The 11,895-nt window shown below is 40.2% G+C and overlaps 1 long non-coding RNA gene across 1 annotated transcript; it reads left to right on the forward strand.

Moving 5' to 3' along the window:
- Positions 1-491: 491 nt before the first annotated feature.
- LOC133282373 (uncharacterized) lies at positions 492-3,232 on the forward strand. Its single transcript, XR_009747634.1, has 3 exons — positions 492-1,222; positions 2,382-2,445; positions 3,027-3,232. It is a non-coding gene; the product is annotated as an uncharacterized LOC133282373 (long non-coding RNA).
- The last annotated feature ends 8,663 nt before the right edge of the window (positions 3,233-11,895 follow it).

Raw genomic sequence — 11,895 nt, forward strand, 5'->3', positions numbered from 1 at the left:
TTCTTCAGCTGGGATAAGGAGTCCAGCCTAGAAGAAAAGCCTGAGGGAATAATTTGGAACTCGATGGAATGTCCAGCTGTACTACTCTCGTGCTCGTCACAGAGAGAGCTCTGTTTAAGAAATTATTTTCTCTAGCTTCTGGTGCATCCCTTGCCTGATTGGATAGGTGCTGCAAGTGAAAATTAAAAATATTTTAATTAAAAAGGGGGGAGATATCTTTGTGTAAACTATGGAACTGTGAAAGCAGACAAAGCAGGGTGAAAATGCTCAGAGTAATAAAAGTTCCAGGTAAAATGTCAGTGAGAAAAATGTTGCTGATTTCACATACTTCTCTTGAAGTTTTTCCGTATGACTTTATAGGAAGAATTTCTAATAATACAGGCTGGTATAAGCTGCCCTGAACGTTATAGATCTAAAATATATGTAGAATTGCAAGATTGCTGTGAAAAGACTTAATAGGGTCTTAATCATACTTATTTTAAAACTACAGAATAATTGTGTTCTTTTCACAGTAACATTTGTAACAGTGAGCAAATTCTCTTAAGTTGCAGTTGTCTGTATGACCGGTTTTATTTATTTGCCCTGTATCAATTTGCCTTAATTTTACACAGATCTGTGACAACATTAAACTGGGAGAAATAGATTCTATAGGAAATGTCAGGGGAGTTAAGGGAATCAGCCCCTTTTCCTAGCTAGGTTATAACTCTTACTTCATGGCTCTATAAGTACTTTGAATGAGATGCTGACAGTGTTTCTAACAGTCATTAACCCTGGCCTTCCCTGGAGTAATTAAGTGATTGTCAGAAGCAAACACTAAATATGCTTGAAAAGCCGCCATGCTATTATAGAAATGAGTACACATATGCTTCAGACGTAGACTTTTGTTTGAAGTAGTACTCCTTTGCATAGGAACCAGTAATACTCTCAGCAGAAAACCTAGTGAGCTTCTACTGCATTACTAAGCATGTCATGAGCAAAACAAAATGCTTCTGTAAATTTTTTTGTTTAAAACGTTTTCCAAGAAAAACTAACAAAACTGACCTCAGTAAAAAAAAACAGAGTTTGACCCTGCAAATGTGTTACTGTATTTAAGTGAGCAACATGTCACTTATTTCTGAAATATCAAGTTTGTTTTATTTTAGCCTGCAAATTCACAGAGAAGCATGAATGGATATCTGTTGAAAATGGCATTGGAACAGTAGGAATCAGCAGTTTTGCACGGGTATCAATCCCTCCCCCCCCCCCGTCTAAGTCCACAATATTTATTTATGTGTACCTGCTCTTGTCCTTGCTCTTTGCACAGGTGTTTTTACTGTTCTGACTGCATATGCTCTCCACTGGGCATGATTTTTGGACTTGGTTCTATCACAATTTTTTGTGAAATGAATGCTACTTCAGCATCCTGATAAATTCTTAACCATTTCAAATTGAGCCTATGGAGAGCTGAACTTGATGAGAAACTTGGTGGTTCATCAGAATTCAAAGCCTCCTTTATTACTTGAGTTCTTACAGGCCTGAGGAGGTCATGACTATGTAGAGGATATTGTTCACTTTTTTGGTCAAATTTCCCTTGAACATGAATACGGTGCAGTCCCTCTGGCTAAAGAACAATTGTGAATAGTAGTACAACATGGTATATATTTCTTACTCTAGGATAAGAATTCCTCTGGATTTTTTTGTTTTGTTCTTGCACAAGTACTTGATTTGGAATAGTTGTAGGCAAATTCAGGGTAAGATTCACTGTGAAACTTCAGAAAATCTAATGTGCGAAGCTATTGATAAAGTGGAATTAGTATTTTGTAGGACAAGCAGTATTTCCCATGATCTCCATTTTCTATAAGTAACACTAATACTCCGTAAGATCCCTAGACTTTTGTGAGATGGGTTACATTTGTTAGTTAAGAGGCAGATGCCTGTTCTGGTTGAGCTGATCCTTATGATGATAAGGCTCCTTATTAAGTCAGGACAAACTGTCCAGCTGTCCATGTCTCTGGAGTGGAAATTCTGCATTTTCTTTCAAATTGCACTGGAAGTAACAAAAAGCAAATTCCCTCCAGTCACTGGGAATGGTGTCCTTTAAAACAGTTGTTACTCTAGCTGATGTAAAGAAGATCAGCCTATGCATATATACCTTGTAACTCATTGTGAGGGTTATTAGCACCGTAACATATAAACAATAATTTGGCATTTGGGGCATGATAACAAACCTTTTCCAAGTTAAATGTTTAAAAATAAGAAGTGAAAAACATGTAGGCCTTAAAGAATGAGAACTAAATTTGGAGACAGATTACTTATATACAGATTGTAGAGTTACTGTATCAGATCTCTCCTACATATAGTTTCTTTAATGCATGCTTTGATCCTTTTGTTTTTCTTTTAAGGAAGCATTAGGAGATGTTGTTTACTGTAGTCTTCTAGAAATTGGGACAAAATTGAGTAAAAATGGTAAGTTTCAGCTCTAATTTCTAATGAAGTCATTATTCTACTCATTCCACTCTCCCTTTGCAGAGATTAATTTTACAAAGTAATCTTTATGTTCATTAATACCATTACAAATCTTCTGGATGCAAAACACATTTGGGTATTTCTACAAGAGACAGATTTATTTAAAGTTATCGCTGTCAGACCATGTGTGGTAGCAGAAAATACCTGCCTATTAAACTGTGAAGACATTTATTAAAAAAATTTTAAATATCTTTTTGTAATAATTTTACCTATGCTTTGTTTTTAAAATATTTATGCTTTGATTTGGACTTACTAGTGTTCAGGCTGACTTATTTGTAATTCTGCAGTTAAGCATTTCATGAGTTGCACAGTGTGAAGCATCTAATTGATATCAAGCTCTAATTTTTCTGTAAACATACAGACTCAGTAATTTGGGGAGGTATCAGATGTAATCATAGATTTCTGCTCATTAGTGTTGTACAAACTGTTACATTCTTAATTATTAAGTTGTGTAGTTTTCCATGTTAAAGAAGGGTGGGCATTAACAGGTAGAAAGTAAAAGTTTATTCCTGTGCTTACAGAGAGAGCTCTTTTGCTAGTATATGAAGAGGTTGCAGAAAAAGAACATAGAGTTACTGAGGTAAAGTAGCAGGCCTTTCTTTTTGCCATCCTCCTTTGTGGAATAGGTTCATAGTGAACTGTTTTGGCCAGTTCTAGTACATCACATTGAATGGTGAATGTTAAAGAAAAGGTCTTTCTGTTTAGGGTTTTAATTAACCAACTTGTAGTTGTAAAGAATACAAGAATGATTTGTGTCAAGAACTTAGAAATCATTGTTACCAATGTACCTGTGACCAGTGTACCATGTGTGAAATGTATAAAAATGACCTTGATTATAATAAATGTTGCTGTCAATGTAATGATGGGAAAGAAGAAGAAAGAAGGGAATAAGCTAGTCCCCTCTTTAATCATTTAGACTGTTAAAACAATAAGGAACGCTTTTAGCTTTGTTTAGCTGCTTGAATGCTTTAAGGGGGTTAGGTAACCAAGGAGACACATCCTGTTAAATATGCGGGTCTAAGATTGTGGTTAAGCTTGTGATAGACATCTTTCTGTTAATGTATTACCGAGAAGTTTCAGTATGTTTCCTTACCTGGAGAGAAGACCCCAGCAACAGGACAGAAACAAATGAAAAGGAGCCACATCGAGTTTCAGGCAAAGAAGACAACAGGACTGGCTGAAACTCAAAGCCAGGAACTGAAACCCTGGACCAAGAAGTATAAGAGACTGTACCCCAAAAACCCTGGTGTGCGTTGTTGGCGCAGCGGAGACTCCCCACGCAACCAGCACTGCTTGATTATTGCCTCTTGATATTAATCAATTGTAATAAAATAATTAAATCAGATCATGGCCAAGGCTAAATTTTTATAACATAGTTTTATCTGAAGGAATTAATTTCCATTTAGTTATTTTCTACACATTCTGGCTTTAGTCTAATTCCAGGCTTTTGCAGAACATGTTGTTCTCTGATTCCTTGTGCTGTTGATGCCTGTCTACTCTTCTGACAGCTCTGTTCCTCCAGCCTCTGTCTTGTTTCCTTGTGGCTTGGAGTTACTCAGGACTAACATTGCTCCAGGCACCATTTCCATAACTGCCTACAAAGCAGAAAAAAGGGAAGAGCAGCTGGGTGATTCCCATGTGGTGCTTCTGAATACTAATGAACATTTTCTGAATGCAAATGTAACACTTGATAGTGTTTCTGAAGAAAAACTGTAATTCCTCAAATAGTGGCTGTGTATTTTGTAACCAAATTATGTATTAAAATGTTTCAATTGAAGATAAAAGGCTTATTTAGGTCTTTTGCCCCAAGAGCTGAATGTATTTCCTTCTAACCTTATATCCTACCATAATCTGTAGGGCTTTAGGATCAGTCTAAATGTAAGAAAATTCTGTCCCTTTTGTAGTGGCCAGCTAGCTAATGTTATGCAAGTTCCCCAAAATAATTCAGGAGCATAAATATAAAACTTAACTGCTGATCATTGTCATAAAGTTGATGACTTCAGTCTCTGACATTTTTCCTTGCTCAAGATCAAGACACGTCTTCAATAGCTAGGTCATCACCAGAACATCTGACTAAAAAACTAAGTGCTTTATATTATCATCTTAGAATATGATGGAACGCTTTTGTGTTTCAGATGAGTTTGGAGCTTTGGAAAGAGTGAAAGCTGTTAGTGAACTCTCCTCTCCTCTCTCAGGAGAAGTGACTGAGATTAACAATGCCCTTGCAGATAATCCAGGGCTTATCAATAAATCCTGTTATCAAGATGGTAAGAGATCATTTTTATCTTTTGATAATGAATACCACGTGGATTATTGCTAGCACAAATGGCTCTTCAATTCCTAGTTCTTTCAGTTTAATGGTGTGGAGGTGTCATGGTTTAAACCTAGCTGGTAACTCAGAACCATGCTTGCTCATTCCCCACCCGCCCAACAGGATGGGAAGGAGAATTGAAAGAATGTAAATCCCACAGGTTGAGATAAGAACAGTCCAATAACTGAAGTCTAATATAAAATTAACAATAATAATAAGAACAATAAGGGAAATAACAAGGGGAGAGAATATAAAACTAAAAGGGGAAGGGAAAAAACAAACGGATAAACACAAGTGATGCACAGTACAATTGCTTACCACCTGCTAACTGATACCCAGACCGACCCAAGCAGTGATCTGGGCCTTCCAGGTAATTCCCCCCAGTTTGATTGCAGGATATGACGTGCTGTGGTATGGAATACCCCTTTGGCTAGTTTGGGTCAGGTGTCCTGTCTCTGCTTCCTCCTGGCTTCTCATGCCCCTCCTCACTGACAGAGCATGAGAGACTGAAAAGTCCTTGATCAGAGTAAACATTACTTAGAGATATCAGTCAGAGCTTGCTCGGGCTGGGGAGGTGAGTTATCGGTCGGCTGGTGGTGAGATGTCGTATTCTCTTCCCTTGTTATTTCCTTTATCATTATTATTATTGGTGGTAGCAGTAGTGATTTGTGTTATACCTTAGTTACTAAACTGTTCTTATCTCAACCCGGGGGAGTTGCATTCTTTTCAGTTCTCCTTTCCATCCCTCCGGGAGTAGGGGGAGTGAGGAAGGGGGGGAGTGAGTGAACAAGCTGCATGGCTGTATTTAAACCACAACACATCTCTATACCTGCAAGGGGTTTTTATTCTACTGTCTGATTTACGTAACTTCAGGATGTTCTCTATAATATTTTGGGAAACAAAAATTTATTTGCTAAAATATATACTTTCCAAGAAAGATTTGACAACCAAGTTTAGTAACAATAGCCTCAATATGTTAAGTCTGTAGTTGGCACATGGCTATTCTCATAACCTGGACTAGCACTTTCCCTGAAATACTTTTCTAATGCTCCCAAGATACTGAAAAGTGGTGTCTCCCTAATCTCCTAATATTTTTCCTAATTATAGTTGTAAAGATGATACCAAAAAAGGAGCCATATCAACTATCTCTTTGATTTTTACTTCTTTACAGAATTTATTAATCCTTTGTTTTCCTTTTTCACTTTACTATGTAATCAAATAGTTCTGTCTTCTGATTTATATGCTTTCTTAGTACACAAACTGTGATGAGAGTTTATCAAGTTTCTATAGTGGATTGTTTAGGCTGTATTATTTTTGTCTAGTAAATACCTATGTCACAAGTAATTAAGGAATTCTACACCTTGTGCCGAGCAACTGTGGTGATTTCGGAAGAGTAGGTACATGTGAAAATTTTGTGATCAGTCATAGTTTGACATATATCCATGTGTGTCAGATTGAGCAGGCATACAGTTGTAAGGACATTATGGGCATGAAACTAAAGCTTTCACTTGGCAAACCATTAAACTGAAGCAGCTGATCCCATTAGACTTAATGAATCCACAAATGTGCGTCCAAAGTTGATGTGACATCTAAGGCTATGGTTGAGTTACACATGAGTGTGGCTAAATGACAACTTTCCAAAGGAAACTACTTAAAACAGAATTCACCCTTTCTGGTGCACAGTTGGAGAATGGACATTATTTTGCTTGAAAAGGAGAACCAGGAACTTCTGTCCCTACTCCTTTTAGGGTTTTTATATGACTTTAAAGTGATTTATTAAATTTCCTGATTTCTCTTAAGATGGTGACATTAATACTTAGGTATTTTTCTTTGTGTGGTTTAGGCTGAGAGCTCTGGTGTTCTTCAGTTATTTAGGCTGAAGGATAGTTGTTGGAGCAAATATTTTTATCTCTTTCTGCACTCAACTACCTGAATTATTCTGCCAAAAGAATGTTTTCTTCCTTGTATGATGTATGCTACTCAAGCAGAGCTCCTACCTTTCAAATAATCCCATAGCCTCACCACACTCAGCAGCAGCAGGCAGCCTCAGGTAGGCCACCATGCGAGACTTTGCAAGAGCAGGCATGCAAAACTTGCCAATGTGGATCCATAATGAATGCCTTTCCTCAAAGTGAAAAGATGGAATGAATGTGTATTAGCTTTGGTCTATGACACACTTTGAAAAGCTTCTGTATAAATGATGGGGGAGAACTTAAAAGTTGTTCACCAGTGTGTGCTCCTACAGAAAATTAATAAAGGAGATGTTTTTTTTACAAAATAACCATTTATCTCTTCTCTCTTAAGTCTTGATCCTGAGCTTAAGAACTAAACACTCACAATTGCTGGATACTAGACATTACAGACTCAATAGAGGGATTGGTTTTATGGCAATTATGATTTCTATACTTTACCCACAACCAATAATTATTTATCTGTATTACCTAGGAGTTAATTAGAGAATCATAGAATCATAGAAACATTAGGGTTGGAAAGGACCTTAAGATCATCTAGTTCCAACCCCCTGCCATGGGCAGAGACACCTTACGCTAAATCATATCACCCAAGGCCTCGTCCAACCTGGCCTTGAACACTGCCAGAGATGGAGCATTCACAACCTCCCTGGGCAACCTATTCCAGTGCCTCACCACCCTAACAGGAAAGAATTCAATTCTTATATCCAACCTAAACTTCCCGTTTAAGTTTTAACCCATTACCCCTTGTCCTGTCACTACAGTCTCTAATGAAGAGTCCCTCTCCAGCATCCCTATAGGCCCCCTTCAGATACTGGAAGGCTGCTATGAGGTCTCCACGCAGCCTTCTCTTCTCCAGGCGGAACAGCCCCAACTTTCTCAGCCTGTCTTCATACAGGAGGTGCTCCAGTCCCCTGATCATCCTCGTGGCCCTTCTCTGGACTTGTTCCAACAGTTCCATGTCCTTTTTATGTTGAGGACACCAGAACTGCACACAATACTCCAGGTGAGGTCTCACAAGAGCAGAGTAGAGGGGCAGGATCACCTCCTTCGACCTGCTGGTCACACTCCTTTTGATGCAGCCCAGGATACGGTTGGCTTTCTGGGCTGCGAGTGCACACTGCCGGCTCATGTTCATTTTCTCATCAATCAACACCCCCAAGTCCTTCTCCACAGGGCTGCTTTGAATCTCTTCTCTGCCCAACCTGTAGCCGTGCCTGGGATTGCTCCAACCCAGGTGTAGGACCTTGCACTTGGCATGGTTAAATATATATCATTACATCATCACATTAATTCTTGCTAAAACTTCCTTTCCATTCTACAAGAACCAACCCCTTTATTTCTCAATATATCTAACTGAATAAAAAAGCTAAACTTGGAACTAATTTTTTCCATCCATATTTAGTTTTCTAAGATTACCATCATCAGCCCTGGAAAGATTGCATACCTAAAATTTGGTCTGGTTTTCAATCAAGTGCTGCCTCCCCTTGTGAATTTTGACCTGTCATTTATATGAATACAAATCATGTAATTGTTACTTTTCACCACAGGGGAAAAATGAATTCTGTTAGAACAGTAGAAGTACATAAATAATAACACTTGGAAATGTTTTGATGAGCATAAAATAAAGCCTATGTCAACTTTACTCATTACAGTAGCAGTAAGACAATTACTTAAGCAGCTCTGATGACTGGGTTAGAAGTGCAGCAGATCTCAGTTTCTACTGCTCACCTTCACTGATGTGTCCAGACAGTGGATGTCCTGTGGATAAGAATTATAGCATAATTAGGGTTGGAAAGGACCTTAAGATTATATAGTTCCAACTTCCCTGATCTGGGCAGGGACGCCTCACACTAAACTGTGTGTCCCAAGGCTCTGTCCCACCTGGCCTTGAACACTGCCAGGGATGGAGCATTTACCACTTCTTTGGGCAGCCCATTCCAGTGCTTCACCACCCTCACAGTGAAGAACTTCTTCCTTCTATCTAACCTGAGCTTCCCCTGTTTAAGTTTGAACCCATTACCCCTTGTCCTATCACTACAGTCCCTAATGAAGAGTCCCTCCCCAGCATCCCTGTAGGCCCCCTTCAGATATTGGAAGGCTGCTATGAGGTCTCCACGCAGCCTTCTCTTCTCCAGGCTGAACAGCCCCAACTTCCTCAGCCTGTCTTCATATGGGAGGTGCTCCAGCCCACTGATCATCCTCATGGGCCTCCTCTGGACTTGCTGCAACAGCTCCATATCATTTTTATGTTGAGAACACCAGAACTGTACACAATACTCCAAATGAGGTCTCACAAGAGCAGAGTAGAGAGGCAGGATCACCTCATTTGACCTGCTGGTCACACTTCTTTTAATGCAGCTCAGGTTGCAATTGGCTTTCTGGGCTGCGAGTGCATGCTGCCGACTCAGGTTCAATTTCTCATCAACCACCTGATGCAAAGGGTTAACCAATGTACAGGGGGGTTAGGGTTAAGCCACTTCTCACAATGTTACTTCTCGTTCATGCTTATCGTACTCGCCATGTATGCTATAACAAAATGTAAGGACATGGCTATTGTTAAGAGGTAGGGACCGTGACTTGGGTCCCGTACTTTGGATGCCCAGGCCTGCTGAAATTGGCTCTGCACTTTGGGCAATAACAAAGCCTCCAGGGAGCATGGTAACAATTAAGGGTGAAAAGTTCAGGCTTGAGGAAGACTCGTTTACCGTTGCCCACGACCACCAGGAAGCACTGCGCAAGAACAAAGGACCTTTTAGCTCATTATAATACGAAGCGAGGATAGGACATGAATATGTATAGGTGTGTTGTGCAACCTCATGCATATGTATAACTTTAGAGGATAAATGTAAAGGGGAAACGACAATGAGGTGCGCATGCCTTTTGATTAGCTATCCCCCATGCGCCTCAGCACTGAATAAAGCATACCTACTTTGCGACTTTAATGAGTTGTGGAGTCTATCTGCGTATCACAACAACCCCAAGTCCTTTTCTTCAGGGCTGCTCTGAATCTCTTCTCTGCCCAGTCTGTAGGTGTGCCTGGGATTGCCCTGACCCAGGTATAGGACCTTGAACTTGTCATGGTTAAACTTCAAAAGGTTGGCATCGGCACACCTTTCAAGCATGTCAAGGGTAGAGAGTGAAGGTGATAAGATTTGCATGAAAAAGACTTTGGGAATGAGCTCTGAGGCCTTGGTGCTTGGACAAGCCCTGGGGCCATGACTTGGAACACTGAAGGACAGGGAAGGTATACAAGCAAGCCTTTGGAGTGTGAAATACAAACTCACCCCTCTATAGGAGATAACAAGGTTTTATTGAGGGACAAAGTCAATAAAGCAAACAACAGAGCTCGGTGCATGACAGTAGCCAGAGGCACACTGATTAGCATTTGTCACAGGTTTATATACTTTCATTATTGCATTAGTCTTATACATATTCATAATTCCCGCATATAGGCAGGGAATATTATAACTGGCTCCAGGAATTTGTTATCATAAGTCTCCTCCTCTTGGAATCTGTGCACTACTCTCAGGTGATTGTGGGCAGGGGTCCTGAGGATAAAGTAAGCAGTCTTCATCTTGTGAGTAGGGGTCTTCAAGATGAAGTAAGCAGTCTTCCTCGGGGTGTACTTTTCACCTTTGGCACAGTTGGATGCCCCAGTAATCACAGAACTACCTGAAACCAGCCATATCTGTAATTCTTCTGATAACTAGCAAAGATTTAGAACAGTGCAACCTTCCTGCAAAATCTATTGCAGGACGGGCAGACAAGGAGTATCCCAAGCTAGCAGATGTTTGGGAGGCTCTGTCTCTAAACTAACTGATAAGTAGGAGGATGGTGTGAAATAACTCATTCATGTTTAGTGGGGCCACTAAATCCTGTTATCTCACCACAGACCTACAACACAAACATTGTTCTTTAAAGCTAAAGATACTTTAGAAGACTGGTGTGAAACAATTAACTCATGTTTAGTGGGGCCACTACATTCCACAGGCTTACAACATACACATTGTTTTCTTTCTACAACCTAAGCTAAGCTAAAAAGTACTTTAACTCTATGTTTTCCAGGCACTAGCTTTTCTTATATCAACCCCCCCCCCTTTTTCTTTCACCTTTACAAACTCTTTTGCTATGTGACTGTTTTGCTCAAGAGTTCTGACCCTTTTTAACTTGTTGTCTAATCTTGTGTCTTTAGCGAGCTTTGTTTCTGTTATTGTAACCCTGTACAGTTACATCCACATAACCACACCTACCGTGGTTTCTTGCCCAGCCAAAAGAGAACATTTGTGATGCAGAGGATTGACCAATGTACAAGGGGGTTGTACAAGGGGGTTGTGCAAGAGGGGATAAAGGAATTTTGCCTGTTTAACAGAAAACATTGCTTGGAAATACCTGTCAAGCTTGCCATGCAGTACCAGGACAATAGGCTATTGATAAGGGGGAGAAACAGAATGATAAGGGGGAGAAACAGACTGATAAGGGGGAGAAACAGTTACTTAGTTCCAGTGAAGACCAGCTTTGTGGTTTGGACTTTGACCAGACTCCTGAAGAGCATGTGTGACGGCTAGAGGTGAAAAATTCAGGCTCGTGGAGAAAAGTTCAGGCTCAAGGAAGACTCATTTACTTTACCTTGAAGACCCCTACTCACAAGAGGAAGACTCATTTACTTCATCTTGAGACCCTCGCCCACAATTGGGGGGGCACTGCGTAGGCACAAAGGACCTTATAGCTCATTATAATACAAAGTGGGGATAGGACATGAATATGTATAGGTGTATTGTGCAACCTTATGAATATGTATAACTTTAGAGAATAAATGTAGAGGGAAACAGCACTGACGTACGCATGCCTTTGGAGGAGCTATCCCCATGCGTCTCAGCGCTGAATAAAAGCATACCTACTTTACAACTTTAACGAATTGTGGAGTCTGTCAGCGTATCATTTGGGCCAGCCAGGCAGGAGATCTCTGTCAACTGCAGGATCGGCTAGGGGTGGATATCCTAGGCGCCCCAGGCCGTTTGCCTGAAGGAGCTCCCCTTCTTGTCCACTCACTGCGGGGGCAGACAACAACCTGTGCCGGCTGTGGAAAAACGGTGTGCTTGAAATTTA

The sequence above is a fragment of the Pezoporus flaviventris genome, unplaced genomic scaffold (genome assembly GCF_033815535.1).
Source record: "Pezoporus flaviventris isolate CSIRO_AGI_PZ_B2104156 unplaced genomic scaffold, CSIRO_AGI_Pfla_v1 ptg000121l, whole genome shotgun sequence".
In the NCBI taxonomy this organism is placed as follows: domain Eukaryota; kingdom Metazoa; phylum Chordata; class Aves; order Psittaciformes; family Psittacidae; genus Pezoporus; species Pezoporus flaviventris.